The following is a 16,333-nucleotide window of genomic DNA, read 5'->3' as shown; positions in this document are numbered from 1 at the left end:
AAGTAACATGTGAACGATAGACTTGTTAATCAAATGCGACCATCAAAATGAATACAGAGGTGAAAAAACGTAAATGTAACTTAACAGGTATTTAAAAATATATATATTAAACTTATTTTTCAAAAATAATCTATAATAATAGTTGAAAATTGTAACATCAAAAAATGTGCTCATTTTAAATGAATACGTCTTGCGTTACAATATCAAATGAAAAGTATTTAAATATATATGTATATGTGTATATATTTCTTTCTGTTCTTTTCAATACCATTTTGTTCGAAATTAATGCCTGTAAATGTTTACTAGCCTGCAATTTTAACATTTGTACTTTTAGAAAGAAATTAAGAGTATTTAATATTTTAACCATATTTTTTTAAAGCATAGATGAATGCATATAAAAGTGCACCGTAAACCGTGTTCAAACATTTGTTATTCAAATATTCGTACAGAAAAAAGACATTAAAAAAGTTATCAACAATTTCATGTTAGAGTAAGATTAAATAAATATTTTTAAAAGTATTTTTTTTGCAATTTCGAATCAACCTTTCGTTTTAACATGTTCCTCGGTAGGAAATAGAATCATGTTTAATTTCCTTTACATGATTTGTTTTTCGTCCGTTATTCACATCCTCTTTCGAAAAAGGCATTTGCAAAAATGTTCATGTGCACAGCAGTAAATAATGTTTTTAAATGTACTTTTTAGGTAGCATGCAATGTGAGTGCCCGTGATCGCGTGATCCTTAGATGAAACGGTGGCTAGTTACTGTTCATCAATTAATTTCGTTCCCTCCATCAAATTGATTTTTGTCTATTTAGTATTGCAAATGCAACTTCCGATAACATAGAAAAAACACCAACATTTACTAGAAATGTTCATTACGCAATCGAAATGATTATAACGAGTTGGAAAAGGAACTACTCTTTAATTGATACAAAAAAGACGTTTCTTATTATTTCCGTACTTGATAATCAAATGTACATGCACTTTTATATTTGCGATCACAAATGGTTAACAAATGTCATTAAAGTGGTTTTGTGAATGAGTACTTGTATACTTTTTTGGGTTTAAGGATCTGATTTATTTTTATGGTGTGGTGTACTGGAAAAGAAATTGTGGTTGGAAAATATGCCATAATTTCAGCGTTTGATCCGGTTTTAAATTAAGATTTCTTTTCGAATTTTCTTTTTTTTTTAAAAAATAGTGAACCCAGAAATGGTTTCGTTTGAACACGGCTTAATGTGCACTTTTATATGTATTCAACCATCTTTGTTTGAAAAATGTATTTATGGTTAAAATATCAAATACTCTATTTTATTTTCTAAAAGTACAATGTTTGATATGTGATTCATATTCCGTATCCAATGGCAACTAAATTAATATTGGAAGATCAAAGATTTAATTAAAACAAAAACAAATCTAGTACATGCAAAAAAGTAATTGGTAAGGTTTTCATAATCATTTACAATAGTGAATTTTATATTTACCATGTAAATTATATTTCAATATGCGTCAGAAAAAAACAACAAAAATGTTTGTCTTTGTGATTCTCTAGTGCAATAACACATATTTCTGAGTAAAACCAATCAATCAAGACACGTGCAAAATGTATCAACAAATGTGTATTGTTACTTTTATAAAATGCAATGATGCCTGGAATAAAAGTATGTTTAGCCTATATTTGTTTCCAGTTACCGAAAATCAGAGAAGTTACAGAAATAATCAATCAATGCATGTACAAAATGCAACATACGTACATTGTATTTTTATTATTGTAAATTACTTATATTTAGCTTACAATTTTTTCCTAACAATTGTTAACATAGAAAAAGTAGTTACAAAAATAAAAGATGATCTTATATGTAAGTAAAGATAGGGACATCACAATGTTTTTTTTTATATGTTTAACTAAAATATTAAGATCATTCATTATAGTATCGACTCAACTTGTAGCAAGATGTCAAATTACAACTTACTGAAGGAGTAGATATGACTACATATATTCATGTATTTATAATTTATGTAATTACAACATAAGAAATGTTAGTTCAAATAGATAAACTCTTAATCTGCTGTATAACCGCGCGATCAGTGCTGCTAGGCCAAGATCAGCCGGCACGTCCGTTCGCTGTTCACTAAGTACTTTTCGAAAATTTCCAAATAATGATGAATGGTTTTGTCCATTTAAGATATTTAGCTTGCATCGGCAGATTAAGTGTTAAAGACAATATATAATAAAACATCAAGTCCTCATTTAGCTTGCAATACATCTTCATGTTTTTGAAACTGCACATATCATGTGTAAAACGCACACAAATATATACAAATAACTCACCGAAACTTATCTATAGCACTATTTTGTCAACACTTATCAACTCCTTTTTTATTGATGAATAATATCATAGAATCAGTATGTAGATAATATTTTTAAAAAACGACTTGATTAAAGTACCTTAAACACTTATTTATGTCTTTTGGATTAAATACATTTTAGGTTATTTTGTTCACTTCCTATGTACTGTAATAAAATCAAATCTTGACATTTTAATGCTACGCATATCCAATTTCACCAAACATTTAACCTATCTGAATTAAGGCAAGCGAGACATCTCTGTACAATCTCGTTACACTCTCTGTATCCAAATATAAAACTATATCTTTCAAACGAAGCCTCGGTCGAAATTTTAAACATATATCTTCTGCTTCATCTCTTTTCTCCTAATAAATTTTGTTCGCAATTTAAGGTTGTATCACCGCCATGAAGTTGCTTGTGCTATTTGATACATTCGTTCACGTGCCGACTGATTTATGGAAGAGTCAGCGAATTTGGTGGTATAGCACCGCTTTATTGCCTTAATAATAATTAGTGTAATGTGAAATTAATTTTTATGTTCGCTAAATACTCCACGCTTGTTGTGAGCTATTGTTGAAGTCGTTATGTTTTATGGACCGCTAACACGAGGCGAAAACTATTTTATGTTAAAAGGTATTTGGTCGTCATGCGAAAATACTATGAATTCTTAAAAGAAGCAATAGGATGAGCTGCCTTTTGTTAGGTAATTGCTATAAAGGCAATTGCGATTGCTGTTATTCTTTTAAATTTATATTACCCTTAAAGATAAATGGCGACATGTTAAATATGTTTTACGTAGGATATACATGTTTATAAGTAGGATGACATTGCAAATAAAAATAACCGAAAGTATGTAAACTATTTTATTTTTTCTCTATGTATTCTGCAAATTGTTATGTCCCACGTGATACTGGTGCTTCAAAAATCACTTATAAGTATTTTTTCAAATTTACAATACTAAAACTAACAGTTTTCTTAAACTTATTGCAATAACGAAATTTGAAGATAAAACGAAAAGCCACTGTATCGCAATTGATCGGCGTGTCTCCTTTTGCATTACATATTTAAGTACTTTCCATATATAATAGCCATGTGTAAGTGTATTAGATAATTCCGTTGATAATAGTCCATGTCCTGTGGCAAAGACAATGGTGTGAAGACAATAAATGTTGCTATTGTAATGAAGTTATCTGTAATCTCAATATTTCAATAATTTATCGCCTAATTCTCAAGTGAGTCCCTGGCCATACCGAGATTTTCTGAGTCCTGAAATATTAATTAAAGTACTTTGGTCAACAAAGCAGAGACTGGGGAGTCAAACGTAATGGCCATTGGTTGGTTTCTCGCCAAATCAACTAGTTATACTTAAAAGCCTTGATAATGTTGTTATTATAATTATACACTCTTTCTTTTGTTGTGGTAAAACGCATAATTCTGCAGACAATGCTGTCTGGACCCTGGTGTAAATGCGTCTTTGTAAAAGTACTGAGCAAGTGGTCACTTGGTTTAAGCTGGTGAAATAGGAGCTTTGGAAACGTTCACTTCATTACTTTGAATTGTGTGAGTTATTTGAAATTTTCAAAGATATATTCGCTGCCCAAACCAAAATCATATTCTAAATGATTCCTTTAAAGTAAAACCGGTTTCTAATCTAGTAATGTTTGTCTACTGAAATAATCTTGCAAAAACCTGTTTTGAAGCTGTTTACAAAAACAGTTAAATTTGAAAATTATGCTAGTTTTCTATAACTTTTGAATAGGGAGATAAGACTCTATAGGAGAAGCACGTTTCATTTGACAAAACACATCAAAACAACGACTGGTATTGTTCCTTAACAAATTGTTGATCATATAACTTTGTTTTATTTAAACTGCATAATATTCTCGGTTGCAGTATGAATTTTTGTTCACACTTAACAGTTTCGATCGCAAAGTTTCAATTACTTTTTTTATTTTCTTACTCAACATGAGTCACCTTTTAAAATCTTACTCTATAAAATTTTGAATAATGGCCGGTTGCTCTGTCATAAAAAATAAACATAATTCATATGCAGTACATACATTTGTCCTAATATAGAAATTGAAACAAACAGATGTCATTATGTTTTGTTTAATAAATGCGGTATTTCGATTTCAAATGGATAATCTTATGGTCAGTGCAGAAGTCTTAATTTATCAAAAAATGTTATTTTACAAAAACAGTCTAAAATGTAACAGTGTAAAACAATGTATCATTTTATAATATATGTTTATTTTAAGTAGTTAAGTTGTTTGTCAATATTACCATTTTTTCTCCTCATCCCTAAAGCACAGTCACTAATTCTATGTAAGTCTGAAAACTTTAATATATCGTTTGATATCAGTATGCCATTGAAGACATGAAATAAAGTCTTCTCATTTAATGTAACATTTATTAGATCGTAGAATAGATATATCCTCTAACTCGAATTCTAGTGATCGAAATCAGTCTAATCGGAAATTTAAAAAAAGCAACATATATCGCACAAATCAACAAATATTTAACATAAACAGCTGTTTTAATAATAAACAGAAAAAACACCCATTTTCGAATATTGAAAATTTGATGTAAAATATATGCATATATCGTCTTTGAGGTCTGCATCCTTTTTTTGAACCAACTTCAATCAAATGTGTGTTGAAAGCCCATTTCTTTATATGATGTTATTTTCGACCTGTACATTATAATTCAGGCATTCTTTTACAAAGTGAAACACATGATAATTCAAATATACATCTCCAACCCCCTTCACGCATGGCATAGCCCATCTCTATTAAACAGTTTAGGATCTTTATATATTTCGGGGAGCAACACGTTGTTCGCGACATTTACAAAATTTCATGCGCTCTAACGATCAAAAGCGATTTACTTTACCATATTGACGCCCATCACTAAAATTGTGACAATTTTGTCACATCGTTTGAACAGAAAACACTTTTCTGATAACACTCGACAGCTCGTCATGAAAATGTCAAGCGAAAAATTAAAACGAAACCCGATACATTTTCATTTATTTTTTTCTCTTTCATATACTTTGATAAGCTTGAGAAATATATAAGATTTTAAACGATTCTCCACGTAACGTAAATTACATCAATATATCAGTTAACTTTATACGACAGGATTTTAATGAAAATATATCATATTTTATCATAACTGATCAACATTTAGAAATAACTAAGGTAGTTATGTCAAATGTTTCAAGTTACGATTAAAATTTATCTCTAAACATGTATCAAAGAAAATTGATATATTTTGTACTCAGTCTTTAATAGCCAGGTTATATATGAAAATTACAAAAACAGCAATTTTTCATTGATATGTGACCGCAAAAATGAATAAAAACTCACCGAAGTACAGCTTACCTTAAGAACTTTGAGCGCCAACCTATTGATTTGATACGCGAGAACATCGGAAATGAAAAATATAAAACTGGTTTTATGGAATTAAAAAGTAATTATTTACAGACGCAGATGACCTTCAAAGAAGTCAAAGACTTAAGTACTTATTATACGTTTTATCTTTCAGATATACTTAGTATATTATTATATTAATAAACGTTCTTTAGGCAATGAAAGTTTTAAGTAAGGTGGTTTAAATTATAAGTGTCCGATTCAAAAGAAATTGCTTGAATTGTAGCAAAACAATTTACATGCGTTAATTTGTATATGTGATAAATGTGTAATGAATCAGTACAGAAGAGACATGTTGTGTATTTATAATAGTTATATCTCTTGCTTATATTGGCCTGTCATACACCGCCCCTTATCGAAAAAGTTAAAAGGATAGATATAAATACATACGGAAAAGGGGGATCTTGTTTTATGTATAAGAATATTCGTCAATGTTTTACAATGTATTTCGTCGTCTAAACATCCCAAACTTGTGAACATGTTACTAACTAATTGTTATAATTTATGGTAACTATCATAAGTATTGTCAATTTATAGCGAAATATTTTACAAAGATATAACATAAAAGCATGCTCAAATAAGCTTGAAAGATATTATTATCATAACATCATTTCTAAAAGTAATCAATCATTTACATAACGTTATGCATATATTGTAAAAACCGAATTCCTTTGATAAAAACATAACAGTCAAACAAGTTTGTGGTGCCCACTTTATATACATCGGAAGTTAACTTCCTTTCTAGAACCTGTTCGTATTCCTGTATAATGCAGATGTATACATTGTTTAAGGTACCACTCCATTACGGCACTTATTTCAAGCCATTCTTTGATGTGATCATCCTAATCTAGTAGTTAAGATTATTGTCAAACATCAAGCACGTATATAATGATCAATTGAATGTTTAAACATTCGGAAGATGTAGACTTATTTCGTCAATAATCATTTAACGAACTAATATTCCGTTTGGTGTGTTGGCCCTAAATGTATATAAGTATTTCCATGCATTATTTATATACACTAACTTTCTTTATTCAGACCAGGCATTTATTTAAGCAGGCATTTCTGTTTCATAACAAACCATTTCCATCAATTGTACTTTTATCTTTATTTCGAAAACATGAAATATTCTATAATTAAAAACCTGTGATAAACAACCGTGACCGATATTGGCTCTGACATTTTTGCCGTTAATTGATCAAACGAATTTCAAAGGATACATTTACTAAAGCAATCATTTTACTAATACTACTTTCGTGGAATATTTAAGATAACATTTATTTTTATAAAGATAACATATTAGAGGCCGATACTTCCAATAATAATATTATACATGTCAAAATAATATAATGTATTAATTTTGTGTTTAAGCGTGGTAATTTAAACTAAATTTTTATGATAATCTGAGCCATTGCAAAATGACTAAAGGGAAGATCTAAAACCCACGAATTAGACACATGTGTTTTAAACCGTTGAACATACGTACGTTTGATTGTCAGAAAGTTGTTCCTCCTAAAGCAAATAACTCACATTGTTTTCAAACACACCGTGTTAAAATGTTTACTTATCTTTCGCTGCAAATATTTGCGTACTCAGTGGTGATTAACAGAAACATTCCAGATACAATTCAAACCAACATTTACAAATACAAGAGTATTGCTGTCATGTAAAGTGTGGTTTTAAAACAATCTGTTATCTGATATTCTCAAGAAAAAAGAGAGATAGATTGCTGTTTTCTGTGCCAGGCCAAGAAAGCCAGTACGTTTTGAACTTACTTCTCAATCAATATCTAAGACTAGATTAATTAATTCATAAATAAGTAACCAAAAGGACACCAGTGGTATGGTCAGTCACACACCAAAATAATTTTAAATGGCATTGCAATAGGTTCTTTTGTTATTGTATCTTAAGAATTATTTCAGCATGGCTGATACGACGGTGAATCATTCAACGTTACTTCAGCATTTTCCTTGACGTTATTATGTTTATGGCGTATCAATTCCCATGACATTCTAGGAATGGTTTGAGTGACGACAGGTTTTAGACTAAATAGTTTATGATTCAAATATGAATAAAGCTCATACTTTTTATTTTAATGTGACATGTTAGTAAAGAACATAATTAGACGACCAAAGAAAGTGTTTGATTATTATAAGTTATATAATTGAACCCTTTATTTTTGCGCCTACCTCTAGTCTTTCATTGCACTGCAAAAGTATGCAAAACGAGGCCAACAGAAAGCACATTTTCAAAGTTTACTGCGTATATAAACTTTACATCATTGATTTAATAGTGAACTGTTTCATTAATTACATGACCATGTTTTAAGCAGACTTGTAAAACAGCAACTATTTAAACTCTTCTATCGATACAAGAACTTAATAAACTCTAAAGTACTGACCACCGATTACTGGAAGAGCACAATATACACAAGTGTTGCAACTCCACTTTAAAGCAAATCTACTTGTTTGTCTAGAAAACATATTTTTTATAGACTATCGACAGCGAAAACATTCAAAATAACAATAGATTGTATGTTTTCTAAAAATAGATCTACTAAATCAATTAAGTGATTGGTTCTGCTGGAAATAGAAATGATACAGTCGCTTGACTTATTACTTATCTATTATGTATGAAAGTGTTTTGTAATATAGTTAAGTAAACATATACTCTACGGTAACTCTCAGAAATATTGACATACATTGCCGACAAGTTTTACTCTTTTTAGACTTCCATGTATGCTAGTTGCTCGGCGTCTATTAACCTACAGTATTAAGTAATTATTATACTGAATCATAAAATAATGATCAAATTACTATTTCAATTATCTATGTATTATCATCGTATATTTTAAGATATAGTCTTACATACTGAAAATCATAAGTGTCAAAATATTGTATAAGTTATAAGTTAGTAAACCGTATGTAAGTTTGATATATTACTGACAAACTTATAAAACGACTTATATGTCGGTAATCGTAAATTTGTTATGTTACCATAAATATTAATTGGATGGGGGACGTATATTACATATAACAAAAGAGTTATTACTTACACTAACAAATAAAAATAATAATAATAATAATAATAATAATAATAATAATTATATTAATAATAAAACAAAACATTAACAAAATCATAAAACAAAAACAGTGCGATGTTTGAGTCGTTCATTTGCTATTAGCTTACTTATCGCGCCAAGTCAAATCGTGCATCTTTTGAGAAGCAATACAAACTCTCAATACAAAACTAACATTTTATACTTAAAAAAATAGACGAAGTGCATTATCGAACTGAATTCTTACTACAAATTTTCCTAATATGTTTAGAGAGATAAATACGTCTATTCTCTTTAAAAGATTAATTTAATTGTATTTAGTTACTTGTATGTTTTTTATTTATCCCACCTCTTATTTAAATTTCCCATATTTATTTTAATGTTATTATATTTTTTAAATCTATCCCGTTATATTATATTTTTTTAAAAAAAATCATTGATAAATATATTATAATAATTATATTTGAAGAAACTGAGACTACAAAATGTACATCATGTCACAAAAACATGTTTCTAATAACATGACTGATACGTACATGTTGATTCTCAACAAAACTAAATGTTTATTTGTACTATACATAATTATCTATGATGTAACAAAACATTTTACATGATACAAGCAGACAGCTGCGCCCGCTTATGTAAGCAAATTGCCGATTGGAACAGGTTTCCAAGAAGTGTGAGCATTCTAGATGTAATGTTTATAAAGGCCGCTTGCCGTGAAAGCTGAACGGATTCGATTTGCTCGACTTGCAATAATAGCCAGTGTGATTACTAAGTACTTATAAACCAGTAAATGTCCAGGTCAATAGCAAATTATGCCACACATTGATTGATGACTCGAGACTCGGGTGCCACTTTTGTTGACTATCTTATCTACGCGCATTCCAATTTTACACTTTCGAAACAAGAAACAGACTAATGTTGAGCTTTTATACAAAGGATAGCCCCCTTTGAATAACAATCAGACTGGTTTAAAAATCCACGTGTTACTCGGTACAGAGAACAATGCAAAACAACACAAATTCCGTAAACCAGACTGACACATGTCTGAATGTTTGGCTTGACTTCTGTCTACCTCTGGCAGATCATGAAAGGCGGAACGTTTTTGGTCATTGGCAATAAGTTCAGTTTTGTTTCTTGGGATATAGAGTTATACCGTGTGATTTAGAGTTCGGTTGAAAACAGAACGAAGAAATCACTAGATCAAATAAACAATATATCAATTCAAATGGACAAATGAGATACAAAACTAACATGCAAACATTTGTCATATAATTGACATATAAATAGTTTCAAAAATTCAGATTGAGTAAAACCGTGCCACACTACTGTCAGATGTTTTAAATGAATATTGTTTTTAGAATACACAATAAAAATGAATTTAACAAGCATTCAAACAATCTGTTCAAATTCACGCCAGTATTTTGAACGCGTGTAACAATTTAACTAATTAATTCACAGGTGTAGGGGTCTTGTTTAGTGCACAACATATTGTATCCACTCTGGCATAAGCTACGAGTTGCAACAAGGAAAAAGTAAACGCGAAACACCAATTACGCTTTGAAACGAGCAAGTCATCGGAAACATCACTTTTCACAGGGAACTGACCTTGTTTGAATTAATATGCAAATTGGCGCGAGTTTTTACCTCACGGATATATAAACAATACGTTGTTTGCTGCGCGTGCGTTGCCCTGACGACATCAATGAGTGGCCTGCGTCTACGGCACGTGCGTATTCGAGTTAGAAACGTCGCTGCCATTTCGAGTGGAGCAAATTTGATTTATCGCTTATTGTCATTCTGATGCCATAGAGCGGTAAAGATCAAAGCATACTGCTACATCGGTAGAAAAGTCAAGCGCGTCATCTGTCCATTAGGCTTGGCGACAAGCTAATCGAGTTTACTGATCAGATCACGAATAGAGCCAGCGATAAATTGATTTCCATGTTTCGTGGAATGGTAGTATTTTCTGGAAATTAGAGACGCCAAACTGTTTGTGTCGCGGAAATGTCTCAATAGGAAGAGATCTCTTATTGACTGATTATTCTAAAAGAAAATTGCGTTGCTATCGTTTTTAACTAAAATTTTATTAAAGTGTTTACATCAATCCTTGTACGCAATGCCTTCTCAATGATGTCGTATATTTCGCTTAAAAAATTAAATTGAACTCTCTGATTTTGTCATCTGCAATACAAAAGATCTTATAAATTAATTTCATGTTTTAAAACAAAAGTATATGTTCCGTTTGTAAAGTAAAGCATTTTTATTTTAACTTAATTTCCTTTTTCTTTCAGCAATCATTTTTCAGGCCTTTCAAATAAAAGATACAAAACAAATGCACAGAATATGCAACTGATAATGTACAACACGTAATAATTGTTCGAAAAGTTAAAACGCCTTATTTCAGTCGTCAACAATGTACTGAAATACCTCCCCCGTGTTTGCAATAACTAGCAAATTAGCATTATTTCAATTCATTTTTACACCGGTAATTGTTATTTATTTTCATACGTTAGGCATCCTAGCAGGAGACCGTTTAGTCCTTTCTACCTCATTACCCACATTACATCGCCCGACTTAATTTTCTAATTCTTTATTTTTCAGAAATCCCTGCCACGGATAAATAATTCCATTAAAAGGAGATATAGCCGTGTTCCGCTAAGAACGAAAATCGGTGTACAAGATATTCAAATGGACTTTAAAATCCTTATTGTATTTGTACAGACACATACTAGTTATAATTTAAGTGTCGCTGAAACACAGTCTAAACAACTCATTTATCATTTCGGTGACAGAATTATCGCCTTTTGTGTTGTATCTGTAACATTAGTATGAATAATTCATCGATGTTAAATGAAACAATACAGGCAGAGTGCAAAAGGATGATTTAAATGCCATGGAAAATGTTCAAATTCTAATTGAAGAATCAAATTCTCTAATTCCCTAAAGATTCTATTGTCGATCCCGTGTAATAGACTTTTGGAAAGCGATCTCCTATTGTCTATGAGGTCGCCGACAAAAAGCTACCAAGAACTTGTATTTTTCTGTGATTTGGTGTGTAGTTCTTTAACGTAAATGTGAATAAACTTTTGAAGAAAAATAAGCGTTTAACTTTCAGTATTTTTAAATAACTATTTTTAAATCTGTTTATGATTGAAGGAACATTACAGCTGAAATAATTTTTCATTTTAATCCGATTCGGAAGAATACAGTAAAACAAAAAAGTTGAAAAATTATTCAGGTTGAAGAATTGCATCAGGAATATACTCATGTTGAAAATAAAGGGAAGGCAAAATAAAAAAGGCTAATGTTAAAATTTTCATCGTGATTAACATACCATTACTTAAAATAAATGTATGTACGTACATAAAAAATGAATTTTTATGTCTTCTTTCACATTAAAATATAAGAAACGATGGTAAGTAAATAGCGTTTTTACTTAATTATCTATTTGATATAAATATATCTTTTGAAAAGTATTGCAATATATTCTTAGCCCTTAATCGGCTCAACCCAAAAATGACAAGCCTTTGCCACAAGTATTGAGCCACGTCAACCTGCACATCTGACCAAACTCAATACTATTGGCTGACGAACATATTCATCTTGATATTCAAAAATATGAACAAAATGAAAACTTGTCATGTCCATTTAAGACAGTAGGTTATGTTTTATTATGTGATGCAGTTACTTTTATAGAACAAACGTTGCGAGTTATTGCAATTTGCATTCTCACACTTTCTACGTTAAATGTACGTCATAATCACATTTTGTTAAGCGAAATAAAATTACAAATAACAGATGTACACTTACTTATTATTGATGACAATGGTTTTTTATTTTAAATAATAATTATTTGTTTAATTGTTTGTAATGTGCAAATGTATCAATAAAATATTTGACATGAAATGACAACAAATAATTTCACAATGTTTAAATAATCTTTAAAAAAAAACAACTTATAGTATATGGACAATGTGAAGGATAAATGTGACTGTATTTATTTTTTATCACTATTCCCTTGTGCTAAATATTATAAAATGTTACGTTTATTCTGTTTTGTTCCATACAAATTATTTGAGGGAATATATCGAGAACAACTTAGAAGAAATGTTTGTTTTTATTATTTTGATTTATAAACAAGAAAGTAAGAACATGGGACTATTTTACCGTTTTTAATGATGCATATCAAATCGTTAATGCATTGTTTGTTTCCGTGCTAAAATTATCAGTAAATTTAATTATAATATTTGTAGGGACACTGAACTATTGTGCTTTGTAAAGTATGGACACATTGGGGTGTCGCGCAATGAATAAAACATTTGAAATCAATGACATCAAATCATGCATTAACTCTGTAAAAATTTATATCATGCACGAAAATTAAAAACTAAAATAGCTCTCTAGAAACCAACACGACGCAAACAAGTGTGTGTGAATGAAATTTAAGTCTTTAGATTTTACGCATTAGTGATAATATGCAAATAATAAAATAACTAGATCTCTCATACACAGCACAAATATAGAAATAAGTATATTAAAACATATGATGATTCATTTTCGTTTCTTTCCAAACATATGAAAAAAAACAAGATGTAATAGGAGACAATGATATTGTTTTTTATCATTGCGAACTATTTTCGATTGTATTTACATATTCCATATGGTTCAGACTAGATTCCCAGGCATCCCCACAGGGAAACGACATTTCTGATTGCACGAGCTATATTTTCAACAGCCTCATCCGAGGATCATATGCATTTTTGATATCGGCCAATTAGATGCGTAACACGAGCCGAACAGTTGTGTCAGAACCGGTCATAAATCATTTCTGAAGTAAAATCAATCTTACAAACCAAATTTACCGAACTTGGCGCGATTTTCGACGCCTTGACTTTTTGAAATGATTCTTTTCCGATGTTGATTTTGTCAGTTTTAGTTCGGTCCAATTTCTTCCCTCTCTAGTTTTTTATCCCTTCCAGACAATAATTGTTCAGACACATACGATAAAAAACACAAGAAAAATAGAGTTGTGTTTGTTCAATGGTGTCAAAATTCTAAGTATACCATTTACAGGTTTAAAAAAAACCCACACGTATGGTAATGGTTTTTATAATATATTTATATATTTCTCGCTCGTGACATACCAGTACATACACATTGTACATATTGCAATATGATGAATTACACTTTGTACAATAATGTAGATAATGAACCAGAAAAAGTATACATTACGTCCAATAGTATTTATGAATTATTTGACAAACATACGTACTTCTGCACTCTTTTTTACAATCAAGATACCAGACATTTGAGTTGTGCTTTACGGCGAGTCGACAAATACATACATAACATTATTGGTACTCTGCTGTTATTAAGCTTATATAATTCCTTGATATCAAACAATAAGCGTACTTAGATGTTAATCCATTTTTAGTGTTTTTGTTTTCGTTTCGTTTAAGCACTAATTTTAAATGGAATTCTAGACAATAAATTATATATATATATATATATATATATATATATATATATATATATATATATATATATATATATATATATATATATATATATATATATATATATATATATATATATCTCACAGCATCTTTTGTTACAAATGTAAATATGTATAAATTATATTATGATGCATATAAATTTATGTGCTTAACCTATGTTTACACCATGACCTATATTTGCTATGTTGAATTATTGTATAACTTGTAATGATTGTGATTGTACATTTATATATATATGTTTTTTCTTCTATTATGTTAAAATCTATGAAAATGGGAAATAAAGTGTAATATAATATTAAAGAGTCCCGTTTGATATTATTGTGTACATTATTTTGAAACAAAGTCATTTTTAAAAACATATTATCCAGTGCCGCACATGTAAACGACATGGTTAGTATTTAAGAAAAAAGAAGTTTATTTTAGAATGATATTTTATCATATGAAAAGAAAACACGAAAGGAAAGATTGTCGCATAAAGAAACTTTGACATTTTAAATATAAACTTGTAACTTATTACAAACTAAACCACTTTGTGTTTTTACAGCAACACATTTGTCAATATTCTCATCTATTTCGTTAATGAGGAAATAATTGATAGAAGCCACATAAAATCTTTATTTTTAATACTTGTATAAAAAATTAGCTATTACACTTGTGAATATTTCATTTATTATCAGCAAAAACGAAAAGAAAAACGCCCTAATATTGGATAAGAAGAGTAAAATATTCTGAATTCAGCATAAGATGTTACCAAAGAGAGACCAAGACATACGAGGTATATTTAATCAATTTGTATGAACATGATTGTATAAATAGTTCTATAATAAATCATTCATTTCAATATCACAAGATTTTAAAAGCAGTGAAAAAAACAGTTTTTCAGCTAATTCTGATGTACAATTTCATGCACATTGATAAAGAAGGTTTATATATAAAATTAAAAAAAATAAGTGATTTAAAAAAAATATTGTTAAGAAAGATAATCCTTTATGTGAAATCAAGCTTACTTACATATAATCATAATATTAAGCTTGATAATTTCATAAGTTTATTTTTGTCAAATTTCAAAAGGTTTCATGGCAAGACAGTGAATAACATACACATACAATCAGAATTGAAACGACGGAGAAGATTTACATTTCTTGTATGTTGAAATATCTTGGTATTTTTCTGTTTAGTTTTAAATTACACAAATACTGTAATAGTTATACTATTTATGGCAACATTCCAGCTTTATTGGAAGTGACTTCTTGGTAGTAATAATACATTACTAAATATTCATATCTGTCATGTATACTAAAATTTAATCTGTTTTCACAATATACATCTAAGACCAGGCAATCTTAGTTTACATAAATATTAAAGAATTTGCTAATTTTCGACTTTTGCATAAGGCAGAATTTGTTTCGAATGTGTAGGTAGTATTGAATAGAGTGTCTTTCTTCATGAGATATGTACACTTTCACTAATAATTTCTTTATATGTAACACAGCATACTTTTAGATTCTCTGGTGGCTGAGGGTGCCTTAAAGGGTTGGGGCACCATAATTGCAGTCAACGATTATCCCTGCGTGAGCATAAGAGACGACTAAATGGGTTCGAATTACTGGAGTCTAAGCATCTCTTAGCTCCAGCCATCGACGGTTACCTACGATGGTTACGGTTATTCCGTTCATACTTCATTATCTAGTATATACGGAATATACGAGTATACCGTGGGCAATCGACGATGAGCTCCAGCAGGTGAGATGGTTTTGACCCCTTTTGTTGCTTTAAGTTTATAACAGGTTAGCCAAAATCATCGTGTCTGTTTCGGCGCCATATGACCTAAATTGTGTTGGTGCGCAGTAAAACCAAACCAAACAAACCATACACCTAAATGCACCATGAATAACAATATCACAAAGCAAAAAATGTCCATTCGAATTTATCAGTAATAATTATTCAAAATATTTCAAAATTACTGTCTAA

The 16,333-nt window shown here is 29.8% G+C and overlaps 1 protein-coding gene across 7 annotated transcripts in view; it reads right to left on the bottom strand.

The window, feature by feature from the left end:
* The window catches only part of LOC132739023 (homeobox protein HOX3-like), a 74,895-nt gene that overhangs the window by 26,397 nt on the left and 32,165 nt on the right, over positions 1–16,333 (bottom strand). Inside the window, exon 1 of one of the 7 annotated variants that reach the window (XM_060726670.1) lies at positions 2,334–2,624. The exons of 5 other annotated variants lie outside the window; for them this stretch is intronic. The gene's annotated coding sequence lies outside the window, so the exon portion shown is untranslated. Of the gene's footprint in view, positions 1–543; positions 564–2,333; positions 2,625–16,333 lie in introns of those variants that run through there. One more of the 7 variants, XM_060726671.1, reaches the window with a different exon arrangement.

Source organism: Ruditapes philippinarum, unplaced genomic scaffold, assembly GCF_026571515.1.
Source record: "Ruditapes philippinarum isolate M1 unplaced genomic scaffold, ASM2657151v2 ctg1_1_1_1_1, whole genome shotgun sequence".
Lineage (NCBI taxonomy): Eukaryota > Metazoa > Mollusca > Bivalvia > Venerida > Veneridae > Ruditapes > Ruditapes philippinarum.
This window is presented reverse-complemented; position numbering and strand designations above follow the sequence as displayed.